Raw genomic sequence first — 13,938 nt, 5'->3', positions numbered from 1 at the left:
GGCACGTTTAAAAAGCAACACAGGGCGAAGCCAAGCAGACCAAGATGATTGAAGTGAAGAATATAACAGAACCAGAAGCTGCTGATACTGATATCTATTCCCTAAACAATGTCAAAGCTGTAAAAACTGAACCAATAACCGTCACCGTTCAAGTGAATGGGAAGCCTCAAGTCATGGAGGTAGCTGTGGGAGCTTCAATCACAGTGGTGGGGGAACACACATTTAAATACCTGAATGAAGGTATTTAAATACCCAGCCACTGAATCTGGATCAAACCATGGCTCAACTGAAGACGTACACTGGAGAGTCAATACAGGAAAAGGGCATTGCCACAGTATCTGTGTCCTATAGGCAACAGACAGCCCAGCTTCCAGTGATCATAGTGACAAGTGAAAGGCTTAGTCTTCTGGGCCAGGACTCATTGCAAAAAATTAAGCTCAACTGGTCAGAAATATTCCAAGTGAGAACAGGAGGAGTCCCTGAGCTGTTAAGGAAATACGACTGTATTTTGTGACGAATTGGGAAATTTAAAAGGCTTACAAGCAAAAATATATGTAGATTCGCAGGTGATGTCCCAGTTCTTTAAGGCCAAATCAATGCCTTATGCCCTAAAGGAGAAGGTGGATGCAGAATTGTGCCACTCAGAGAAGTTAGGCATCATCCAACCAGTCCAGTATTCAAAATGGGCAGCACCTATAGTCCCTGTGATGAAACATGATCAATCTATTCACATTTGTAGGGAATACAAATTGACCGTGAACAAGGCAGCCAAACTAACAAATCCTACGCCAAACTGAACATGAGTCATGCATGCCAACAGCTAGAGCTGGACAGCACATCTAGAGGGGATGTAACCATCAACACGTACAAGGGCCTGTACCAATATACACACCTACCCTTTGGAGTATCATCCATCTGTTCAATCTTCTAAAGGACTGTGGAAAGTCTATTGCAAGGACTTCTCTAAGTAGTAGTGTACCTAGATGACGTCCTGATCATTGAGTCAGAGAACATTTGGCCAACCTGGAAGAGGCTTTTAAAAGATTTTTGGAAGCCGGTGTATGATTAAATAAAGAGAAATGTACATTCCAAGTGCCAGGGGTCACTTACTTGGGTCACCGAGTAGATGCCAAGGGGTTGCATCCAGCAGAGCAGAAAGTCAGGGCAATCAAAGAGACACTCTCTACTTCCAGTCTCACTGAACTCAAGTTTTTTTTGGGCATGATTAATTATTATAGTCACTCCTTGCCAAACCTGTCAACAGTGTTAGTACCATTACACTTGTTATTGAAAAAGAGTCATCGTTGGTCATGGAATTCACAACAACAAGAAGCTTTTGTGGAAGTCAAGAAGCTATCAGATTCATCATGTCTACTGGTACATTATGACCTATCAAAAGAATTAATATTAACCTGTGATGTATTTCCTTACGGTATGGGAGCGGTGTTATCACACAGGATGGAACATGATTTTGAAAGGCCAATCAGCTATGTCTCCAGAACCCTCTCTGCAGCCGAGAAGGGTTATTCACAACTTGAAAGGAAGTTTTAGCAGTAATATTTGGAGTGAAGAAATTCCTCCTGTATCTGCATGGACGACATTTCACCATAGTGTCATGCCATAAACCATTAGTGGGTTTATTTAGTGAGGATAAAGCCATTCCACCAATAGCCTCAGCAAGAATTCAACATTGGGCTTTGATATTATCTGCATATGAGAATACCTTTATTCACTGTCCTGGCTGGCATATTACAAATGTTGTCTTCCATTACCAGATAGCATCGTACATGCTCCAATGCCACAAGAAGTTGTGCTTCTGCTGAATTTCTTGGACTCTTCACCTATGTGTGCGAAGCAAATAAGGAATTGTACAAACAGGGATCCAATTTTGTCAGAAGTCCGAGACCAGGTATTGCAAGGATGGTCGAATTCACCAGTGTCTGAAGAGATAAGACCAGTCCATACCCGTAAAACAGAGTTAAGTTGTCAAGCTGGAATCTCGATGTGGGGAGCAAAAGTCATCGTCCCTTTGCAAGGAAGAGAACCGCTCTTGACAGAGTTTCACAGTGTGCACCAAGGCATATCAAAGATGAAGATGCTTGTGTGAAGCTGTGTCTGGTGGCCAGGCATAGACAGTGAGATTGAAAGAATGGGCAAGCACTGTCTCCAGTGTCAGCAACAACAGAATTTGCCCATTTCAGCTCCACTGCATCCGTGGGAGTGGCTTGATTGACCCTGGATTAGACTACGTATAGATTATGTAGGTCCATTCTTAGGTACCATGTTTTTATTGATCGTCGATGTGCATTCTAAGTGGATGGATGTGTATGAAGTTAGATCATTGACATCAAGGACAACTATTGAAAAGCTGCACTAATGTTTTAATATACATGGCCTACCGGAAGTCATTGAGCAGAATCTTCAGCTCGTCGAGCAGAGGCGGGGCCCGCTCGCCGAGGCATAAAATTACACGTGGGTGTGCGTCCCGATGTCACCGGGCGCCATTTAGATTTTCGGTTTGGCAGGAGCGCAGCTGACTTAGCTGCGCGCCCTCTGAACTGTCAAAGGCCTATTAAGACCTCTGTGCCTCAGGGAGATTTCTGCACTCTTTTGTATGCATGCGCGAAAGAGTACACTCCCAACTCAGGGAACCCCCACCCCCTTAATTGGCCTGCCCACGTAAAATGGCAGCATGGACCCGACCGGGGACGCCGATCATGTCCGCGCCTGCCCGCGCCCGCTCCTGCACAACCGCCCCAATGGGGGGAAAATTCTACCCATTGTTTCAGATAATGGTACAGCCTTTACTAGCACAGAATTTCAGAGATTCACGAGTTTAAATGGAATCAAACATATTAAATCAGTACCATATCATCCCTCATCAAATTGGTTAGCTGAAACAGCAGTGCAAACTTTCAAATCAGGAATGAAGAGGTTATTTGAAGGTCCTCTAGAAACTCGACTTTGACATTTTCTTCTTAATTATTGTACAACTCCTCATGCAACTATGGGTTCAACTCCACCTGAATTATAGATGAAACACTGTCTTCATATAAGGTTAAGTTTCCAAACTTAAAGGGTAGAGAAGAATCAGAGTAATCAAAAATTGAATCACAATATTCATAGCAAAGCTTGAAGATTTACTGTAGGAGATGCAGTTTTTATGTAGAATTTTGGAAGTTGACCTTGTTGGGCTCCTGGTATAATTGTCTCAAAAACTGGACCCTTGTTCATTCCAAGTGGGAGTGGAGGACCGGATTGTTCAAAAACATGTGGATCATCTAAGGAGTAGACAGGCATTCGAGCAATCAGCTATGCCATGCGTGATTAACATCGAACCATTAATCCCTGAGGTGACAGATTGACCTAGAATAGGCATACCTGATGCCTCTATAAAATTGCCTAATTCCTGAACTGCTACTTTCTAATGATGTGCCTGATGCTGCAGTTCCTGATCATGTCGATCCAGTGGGCGAATCTCAAGTGGTAGAGATATGCCACTCTAACCAAACAAGGAAACCACCTCAGAGACTTAATCTTTAACCACCTGACCTCTATATATATGTATATGTTGTGGATTAAAATGTTCTTTGTAAATAGGAAATGTAAAAAAATACTAACGGGGGAGGAAATGCAGTGATTGAAGGTATAGCTTTTCCTGCTGCCTATTAGGGGTCACATGATTGTTCTTGACGAATGAGGCCTAAGCACGGGAAATCCAGGAGGGCGGAGCTTTCTAGTAGTGAACCTGGTTGAAGCATGTAGCTTTGAAAAGAGATCTGTAATAAAGTTATCTGTTTCAAGTAGGAACCTGTCTGGTACGTCAAGTCATTACACCATCACACCCTCCTCAGAATCTTATTTGTTTCAATGAGATTGCCTCTCATTATTCTAAACTCCAGAGAATAAAGGGATCATCAAGAGATGGAGTACAAACATATCAGTAACTCTGAAGATGCCTCTTAGAGTAATAACAGAGGCATCTCAGGGGGGGTACAGGTCTATAAGAATACGTTTTAGGATTTGTTTAAATTTGCTGCGGAAATGAGCTGACAATTCTTGGAACATGTTACCATGCACTCCAGAAACCACTGTGACTGCCAGTTGAGTGGCTCAGAGGGATTGAGCACGAGAGCTGTTGCCATGCAACCAAAGTATAAAATCAGGCTATAACCCCTCATTGAGACGGCGCTGTGGGGAGCAAGAGCGTCAACAGGACAACATCCGTTGGAAGTGGATGAGTCCTTGTCAGATTGTATCCAATCGGTCTACACTCAACCTAGTCCAACTAACTAGCGGGCAACTATCTGTCTTAAATCACTCTGCATTCTTTTCGAGTTGGAGTTTCTGGCAATGAAGTTGTTGGATTTTCTGGTAAAATTGGGTCGGTTGTGATTCTCAATCTCTTGGATGTTACATATAGGTGCCAACATCTCCGGAGATGGCACACCACCATGTACCCTATGCATGAGGGAAAACTGTAATGAAAAAGGGCCTGGAATTTCCTTTGTATTTGCACCCAAACACACATGTAATCTGGGCACAAACGGATTATGCAATTTAAGTCTGTTAAATGTTAGCCGTAAATGAGTAAAGTGTGTAACGACACTATGCCAAAGTCTCCTCAATCTCTTTTTCTTGTACAAGAAACATACAAGATCCTGAGGGAGTTTGACAGGGTAGATGTTGAGAAGATGTTTCCACTAGTGGGGGAATCTCGAACTAGGGGACATAGTTACAGAATGAGGGAACAAAACTGAGATGCGAAGGAATTTCTTCTCTCCGAGGGTAGTGAATGTCTGGAATTCTCTTCCTCAGAGAGTTGTGGAGGCTAGATCACTGAAAGCGTTTAAAGAGGAGGAAGATAGGTTTCTTGAAATATCGGGGAGTTGAGGGCTATGAGGAGCTGGCACGAAATGGGAGTTGAGGCCCAGGGCAGATCAGCCATGATCTTATTGAATAGCTGGGTAGGCTTGAGGGACTGAATGGCCTACTAATGCTCCTATTTCTTATATTCTTATGTTCTTGCGAAAACATATACTGTGGATGCTGGGAATCTGAAATAGAAAGAAAATGCTGGAGATACTCAACAGAGCAGGCAGCATCTGTGGAGAGAGAAACAGAGCTAAAGTTTCTGCTCTGATGAAAGGTCACTGACCTGAAATGTTAACTCTGTTTCTCTCTCCACAGATACTGCCAGACCTGCTGTGCGCTTCCTGCACTTTTTCTTTTTATTCCTCTATCTTTTATGTCTGTTCATCAAACGCTCCATCCATAGAAACCTCCATCCGCTAATCTGGCCAAGCCCCCAGCTCTCAAGACCCTCCAATTGTGCTTGTTCAAAGGCATCTCACAAAATTGCTACCAGTTAGTCAGGTGAGTAGGAAACAATGTAATTGGTCTTCTGGTCTTTTTTGAGTGTTTTTTTTAAACTTCTCCTCACTGAGATTGGCATTATATTATCTGTATTACTTTATGGCAAAATGTAAGTGATGTGAAAAATTCAAAAGCTGCTCCAATTTCAGGTTCTTAAAGATGATATAATAAAAGCAAAATACTGCAGATGCTGGAAATCTGAAATAAAAACAGAAAATGCTGGAAAAACTCAACTGGCCTGGCAGCGCTTGTGGAGAGAGAAGCTGAGTTAATGTTTCAAATCCCGCTCCAAAGAAGAGTCATGTGGGCTCGAAACGTGTGGCGGAATTTTCTGTGCCCGCTGGCGGCGGGGGTGATAGTTGGCGTAAGTGGACAATATGGCGCGATCGGTTTCACGATGGCGGGAAGGCAGGTCGCGATTATCTGCTCAGCCCGCTGGCGGCGAGCGCGATTCCCACCATCGTTCATCGGGAACGTCGTTGTAATACATCGGCATATCATTATCAGGCCATCCCGCCAGGCTCTCGCACCCCCCGCTGAATCGTCCGCCCATATTGGCGGGAAAGCGCGTAGACGTGTTTCACAACAGCACAGAGGGGGCGTGCACTTTGGGTGAGTGAGTGCACAGGCACGTTGCAGAGCTCGCCTGTTGCTTTGCAGGCTTCAGAGGCACCTGGGGGTGGTTGGGGTTAAGTGCCGCCCTGCCTGACTGGTGCTGGCGGGGGGGGAGGGATCAGGGGGCAAGTGCGGCCCTGCCCCTGAGGTGACTTGTGAGGGGGGGTTGGGGGTGGTGGTTAAGGCAGCCCTGTCCCTGAGGCGACTTGTGAGGGCGAGGGGAGCAGAAAGCAAGTGCAGCCCTACCATTGAGGAGACTTGTGAGGGGTGGGTTGGGGGTGGTGTTTAAGGGCAGCCCTGCCTCTGAGGTGTCTGATGGCGGGGCGGTGGTGGGCAAGGGCAGCTCTGCCATTGAATATAACTCTCAAACATTCGGGGTGGGGAGTAGGGTGGGTGAGGGAAGCAGCCACACATTTGGGAAACCTGTAGAAAGTGACCATTCCTCTGTAACTGAGACAGCTCAGGCACAGCCACATTGATTTGATTGGGGTCGGGCTCCTAGCTTATCTGCCCACTCAAGCAACACAGAGGCATCAAAGTGTCACCAAGTTCTCCAGAGCTCCCCCCTCAACCCCCACCCCAGCACAGACTGCAAATTGATGAGCACTTTAGTGGACTGCAGAGCAGTTGGACTGCACACGTTGTACAACTTCCTTGCTAAAGCTGGGCATGGAGCAGTCACTGCTGGAGGTGCTCACAGCCCCCTGCAATGTCAGCATCCCGGCTTGGACCAGTCTCTCCCATGGTTCAAGCTAACAGGGCAGCCATGCAGTGCACTAATCTCCGGCCATCCAAGTGGTGGCCAGCACTTTCCAGGAAGCTTCAAGGGGCCATCACATTTAACTAGGACAGGTTCTTAGTGCACTCATGCTAACCACGTGTCTCTCTCTCTCATCCTGCAGGAGGAGTACATCAGGATCATGGAGCCTGGTGAGCTAGCTGTATGCCTAAGGGCCTACAGAGCATGAAGAAGAGTGACTGAGGCTCCTGGCTGCACAGAGGCAGGAGCAGTGATCTCAGGAAGAAGGGGCAGCTGGGGCTCCCACACACGCTGCCCAAGAGCCACAGCGAGCCATCACTGACCGGCAATTAGTGACACGTGGGCTCTATAGATGCCGCCTTTCATTCCTGCAGATGACCGAGAACCAGTGTCACCGAAGACTGCGCATGTCTAGGGAACTGGTTGCTCACATCTGCCACTTGCTGCAGGATTTGGCGCCACGGGGACATGGAGGGCATTGGCTGCCAGTGGCTGTGAAAGTGACTGCGGTGCTCAATTTCTATGTCAGTGGCCCCTTGCAGGGCTCCATAGGTGACCTCTGTGGAATGTCACAAGCCTCCACCCACAAATGCATCCATGAGGTCACGGATGCCATCTTCACGAAGGCGCACAACTTTGTGCATTTCGCCCGGGACTGGGGCAGACAAGATGCAAGACTGATTGGATTTGTCCAGATCACGGGTTTCCCACAGGTTCAGGGTGCGATTAACTGCACTCATGTGGTGCTCATCTCTCCATTGCAACACACAGTGGACTATTTCAACCACAAGGGCTTCCATTCGCTGAATGTGCAGCTGGTGTGCAACCTCCAGAAACGCATCCTGCAGGTGTGCGCACGGTTTCCGGGGAGTGTGCACGACACCTACAATCTCAGTTGGTCACAGATCCCTGGAGTCTTCCAGGGTCCACAGAGGTTACCCACAGAGGCTGTGGCTGATGACACCTCAGGCTGCAGTAGAGCGACAATATAATGAGGCTCATGCTGCAGCTCAGAACTTGCTGAAGATGAGGTTCCTGTGCTTGGACCAGTCTGGTGGAGCCCTGCAATACAGTCCAAGAGGGTGTCACGTATCGTTGTCATGTGCTGCATCCTTTACAACCTGGCGCTCCAATGGGGAGACGAGCTGGTTGAGGAGGAGATGGAGGAGCTGCACGTCTCCTCCGATGAGGAGGATGTCAACGGGCATGAGGATAAGGAGGTCCTCAGAGGCGACAACGATGGGGAAAAGGCCCTCGCACTGGATAGATGAGGCAGGCGCATTCAGGAGGCCTTCATAGCTGCTAAATTTGTGTAGGATGATGATGACATGCAGTGAAGTGTCCCCATAGTTCCTCACATCGCATTTGTGGATGTTTGACTCCAGTCTGGCTTATGGCAGTGCGAATACCCTCTGTGAAAATGCTCCTGTCATGGAAACACAGTGGAGGCTCTAATAGTCGATCAAATGCAGAAGGATGATGACAACATACAGTGAGGACACTCCATAGATTTTCAGGTAGCCTTTGAGAATTTCTGACTCCTGCCTAGCCGAGGGCAGCTCCCTTGCGCTCCATAACCAGGGTCATGTCATAGAGACGCAGCCATGAAACTTTAGAAGCATCTGATGTTTTGTCCGCCTTCAGCACCTGAGCCTTTCAGGAGCTGGAGCACAGCATCAGTGGTCACAGCTGCTGAAGAAATGAGGGCAGCCCCTCCGTAAAGGTGCTGAAAGCACAATGAGAGAATGAGAGAACTTTGTGGCGCCTGCCCACTGTGCCCTGACAGCAATGACAAGCACTGCCGAGGTGCAGGCATCAGTATTGTTTCTAGGGAGCGTGAGGCTGGACTATCACTGTGGTCTGAAGGCAAACAGGCACGCATCTCTCAAACAAATTCCTTATGAAGGAAAATTTGTAAAATTATTTGGAGGCAACTTGGAAGATATTGAGATGGTGGCATAGTGGTATTGTCGCCGAGCCGGTAATCCAAGGAACCTAGGGACCTGGGTGCGAATCCAACCACGGCAGATGGTGGAATTTGAATTCGATAAAAATCTGGAATTAAAAGCCTAATGATGACCATAAACCATTGTCGATTGTTGTAAAAACCCATCTGGTTCACTAATGTCCTTTAGGGAAGGAAATCTGCTGTCCTTACCTGGTCTGGTTTACATGTGACTCCAGACCCACAACAATGTGGTTGACTCTTAAAATTCCCTCTGAACAAGGGCAATTAGGGATGGGCAATAAATGCAGGCCCAGCCAGTGATGCCCACATCCCATGAACAAAAAAATAACTAACCCTCCCACCCATGGTGAGCAGGTGGGAAGGGAGGGTTAAATCTTAAAAGATGAAAGCCTGACCCCAATTGCAGCAAATGTGTTTACTTCTGGTTTAATTAGAGCTGTTTTGGTGCTCCAGGAGTAACCCATCCTGGAGAGATGCATCGCAAGTTATAATATTCAAATGAGGCTTTGTTCCTCAGGTTTTGTCATCAATTTAAATGTAATGGCTACCGGCTGGGTTTCCCACCATCTATAGAAGGTAATGCTTTTCCAGCACTGCTTGTGGGTCAGGACAATCAGGAGTACTTCCCCATTGCCCCTCAATGAAACGTGTCATAATTGTTCTTCACTCCCCACTGTCGTCTCTCGTCTTTCACCCCCATTCCTGTTGTCTCTCCTCTCTCATCGGCAACCCCCTTTGTGTCTCTTGTCTCAAAGTGCATCCCAATTGTCTCTTTTCTCTCATCCTTCTATCTTCTCTTCTCTCCCCCCATATCCCCATTGCCGCTCTTCTCTCAGCGCACCTTGTCATCTAATTTTGCAGCCATATCACGAGATTCCCATGCCCTGAGCAGTTCAAACAAAATTGCTACAGCACTCTGATTCTCTGTCACTACTTTGCTACATGTCTTGTTACATTGATTGTTTGCTCAGCTACAGGAGTTCTGCAGACCCGGCATCAACCATGGTTGATAGTCCAGAGGGGTAATTTTGTGAGGCTCCATTCCCTGCATGGAGACTCACTAGATGGGAGTACGAGCCAGAGATCCTGAGTTACAACGTTATAGCCCTAAGTCCTGAGCCCTGCTTCTGTCCAGTGAGGCCCCATATAGGTTGCAAAGAATCACCAAATGACTTCTCAATATGTGCCCATCTTTCCTGAAACTCTTAATACCTGTATACAAAACTAACTTGTGATACAAATGCAGCAAGTCCTAACATTACTGGGTTAGAATTTGTAGATGGTGTAACTTATTGATAACTGAGCAAAGTCATGTCCCAGCGCCCACATGACCAAACAGGCTGTTGCTATTCAGCACCCATCTCCAATAGAGTAACAATTCCAATGTAGCTATTAAATAAGTAATTTTAATATTAAAAAAGGGTGTGGATGTTGCATCCTTGTACTTGCAATCTTTTTTTAATGTTGATCAATGAAAAGCAAATCATTAACTTTCTAACGCAATGAAATAGGAACTCAGCATTCCGAGTATATTTTGGAAACAGAAGTCTTTAATATAAACTCTGGGCATGCACTTGTCACATCACATGGTGTTTACACTTGAGAGAGAAGCTTGCATGCCTGAACTGATAACTCTTTGTCTTCTGAATGATAATACCATCACTCAATTAGGAACAGCACTTGCCTAAGATTACCCTATGAATTCTTTCCATTTCAAAGTCATGCAATAAGAAAGGTAACCTTTAAGATGCAGTCGTACTATGCTTGTCTTTGTAGGGCTGTATTTAAACCATTAAACATTGATTGGCTATTTTGCCCAAAAAAATCCTCTAATTTCTTTTTACAGAAATATGTACCTGTTTTGTTAGACCACTGCTAACATACTGTAAAGCAGCAAACTAATCCTAAATATCTTTAGCTACTTATAAATCATTAGTTCTCTATTTCTTCAAAGTGATTTAAGTTGGTCACTGAAGAGATTAAACAATGTATAACTTTTGAAAAGGATTCCATGTGACTTCTTCAGGGAGCATTTATATAAATAACTTTTGCTGGTACTTCATACCCCTGGTGATGACCTAGTGCCACTTACTTGCTCTTTGACAACAGTTAGCAGCAATGGCACTAAGTATGAAAGACCTGAAGTGATGCCAATTGGCATCAATGATATGAATGCCTGTTCTCGTCCCTTTGTGTTTGCTATAGTCTTGTGTGTTCAAGCAAGATATCAAAATAATAAAACATTAGACATTTGCAATTTTCCTTCTGATCATGCCACAGAAGTTTCTGTGTGCTATATCTGTGCTTTCCAACAATTAAGGGAACAATATTCCACAGAAACTGAAAAAATCCCCAGCTCTCCTTAATAAATTCCACTTTTTAAAAGCAGGCTTTTCTATGCTCGTTTAAAATTGTTGCAAATTTTTAACCCTTTGGTGAGTCTGCAAAATGCAAAGGATTCTTTACGCAGGGAATTACAGGACTCTGTGAGGAATTAAATACTCTATATGCTTCCCATGTAGAATTCCTGAAGGACTGATTTGAAAGCTGTAAGGTATCACAATACACACACACACAAACGGACAAAACATTCCAACTTTGCATAGTTAGCAGAACTTTGAGGGACTCCAGTTCCCTCGGTGTGCTGAGGAGTGTCAGTTAGTGGTATGTCATTAGCAGAGACAGCTGCTTGTAAACATCACAGATGTCAGGAAAACTGCCACAGTAAACAGGGATTTCCCATTCATCTCCTCTGTCACTCCAGAGACCCCATTTTCCTTTTTTGTAACTTTTAGAGCGTTGGTGTACAGCAACAATCAGAAACGGTCTCATATTCAAAAGGAAGGGTTTGGTCTGTTCATTCAAGGTTGCACCCTTGTATATCCTAACACAGACCAGACCTTGTTTCCATTTTCTAATCATTTTACTGTTGCTGTTTTTTCAGGGGCTAACAAGGAGCTCTATATCAGGACCTACCACAGACATGTCTTCTTGAACCTTTAAGATAATATGCATTTCAGCCTCTTCTGCTTATGAAAGAAAAACTTTCCATAAAATTTAAACAGCATAATTTTACATGAATAGCCCAATATTTGAAAATGCTCTGGTTTTCTTTGCAGGTTAACCGAACTCCTGTAACAATGTTAAAATTTTTAACATTTCCTAAAAGACTCCAAAGATGTCAAACATCATCAGATGAGTCCAAAGGGGCAATGTGCCTGTAAGAATACTTAGTAATAGTATAATAATGAACAAAAGGTAATTTTCTAATCAAGGGTTCCATTTGTTCATCTGTTTTGACAATGGCTGCAAAGCATACTGTACATAATACAGTAACACCTCATTTATATTGCCTCTTGATAGTTATTTGCCAGCTCCCAACGCCTGGACCATTAATCCATAATTTTGCATCCATGATTTGACAACATTCACAGTTCAATAGGAGGACAAAGCAATTCGGGATTGAGAAAACATAAAGATGAGCAATAAAGCTACAAAATGCTGGAATCACTCAGCAGGTCAGGCAGCATCTGTGGAGAGAGAAATGTTAAATGTAGCCTGCTGAGTGGTTCCATCATTTTCTGCTTTTAATGAAGATTTGCAGAGTCCACAATATCTTGCTTTTACTCTGCAACGGGAAGACAAGAGTGGGCAGTGGACTTTTAACTTCTGAGATAGTTCGCAGGCTGATATTTCTGCCTGATGCTGGAGGAAGAAATGGTGGGTTTGAGGTCAGCATTGAAGGTCATGTTTATTGATGCCTTTGCAAACTCAAAACTTGATTTCTCTGGTACTCTCCTAATCTGCCCTCCCAGCTCTGTTATACACAAATTCAAACTCATTCAGAACTCTGCAGCACATGTTCTATTCTATCCTATCCACCATGCCCAAGCTGATCTCCACAGGCTGTGACTCACTCAGAAATACAGCTTCAAAGTTGTCATTCTCTTTGTTTATGCCTTTCATTGACTTACACCATCCAGCCTCTGCAATATTCTCAGTGTGCAATTTCTGCTATTCTGATGAAAGATCATTGACTTCAAACATTAACCCTGCATGTTTCTCTCTCCACAAAGGCTACCTGACCTGCTGAGTATTTCCAGCATCTCTGTTGTTCCATTTCTGGTCTCATTTCCCCTAATTGTCCAGTAACAACAGTGATAGAGCTCAAAGCTCAGATATACTCTGCCCAAGCCTCTTTACCTTGTTATGTCTTATACTCAAAATCCTCCTTGAAATCTTCTTCTTAGATTTTGCTTTCAGTTACCTCTATTGAAGTATTCGTACTTAGGCATGCAAAACCTTCCTGCTCGGTGTTCACCATTCTTTGTGTAAAACACTCAAAGGTTTCCTTGTTAGGTGGAAGGTGCAGAATCTAAATGAAGCTGTTATTGTTACCATATATAATTTAAATCCAACACATGTACCAAGGCAGGCACAGAATCTGAAATACAGCTGCAATTGTATGTTCTTTGAGATGAGAATGCAAATTCAATACAAAATCATATACACACATATTGAGCTGCGGCTTAGTGGTAGTACTCTTGCCCCTGAATCTGAAGATGGTGGGTTGAAGTCTCATTCCGGAAGAAGTGATATCAATGCAAGGTCCAGCCCGCTCTCTCAAATGATCCCACAACACTATTTTGAAAAGAGCAGGGAAGTGCTCCCAAGTATCTTGGCTAATATTTGTGCCTCAGCCAATATTCTAATATCACCAAAGCAGAGTATCTGGTGGTTATCACATTGCTGTTTGTGGGACCCTGATGTGTGCAAGTTTACTGCCGTGTTTCCTACATTACCACTGTGATTATATTTCAAAATTACTTCCTTGGTTGTAAAGTGGTCTGGGACATCTTGAGATCATCAAAGGCACTAAGCAGATGTAGGTCTTTCTTTTCTTTCCTTATGAATACCTATTGCTTGCTTGATGATATCTCTGGCAAATATACATAGAAAACAGTCTGACTATGTGAGAAAATAGGTACAAATGCAGCCAGTCTGTAGGAATTGTGCTGAACATCAAGGTGGTGGGACAGGTTGACAGGGCAGTTTATAAAGCATACAGTGTCCTAGGCTTTATTAATAGGGACATAGAGTACAAGAGCAAGGAGGTCATGTTGAAATTGTATAAGTCACTAGCTGGGCCTCAGCTGGAGTATTGGGTCCAGTTCTGGGCACCGCATTTTAGGAAGGGTGTGAAGACTTTGGAAAGGTT

Source organism: Cetorhinus maximus, chromosome 26 (assembly GCF_964194155.1).
Source record: "Cetorhinus maximus chromosome 26, sCetMax3.hap1.1, whole genome shotgun sequence".
Classification (NCBI taxonomy): Eukaryota; Metazoa; Chordata; class Chondrichthyes; order Lamniformes; family Cetorhinidae; genus Cetorhinus; species Cetorhinus maximus.
This window is presented reverse-complemented; position numbering follows the sequence as displayed.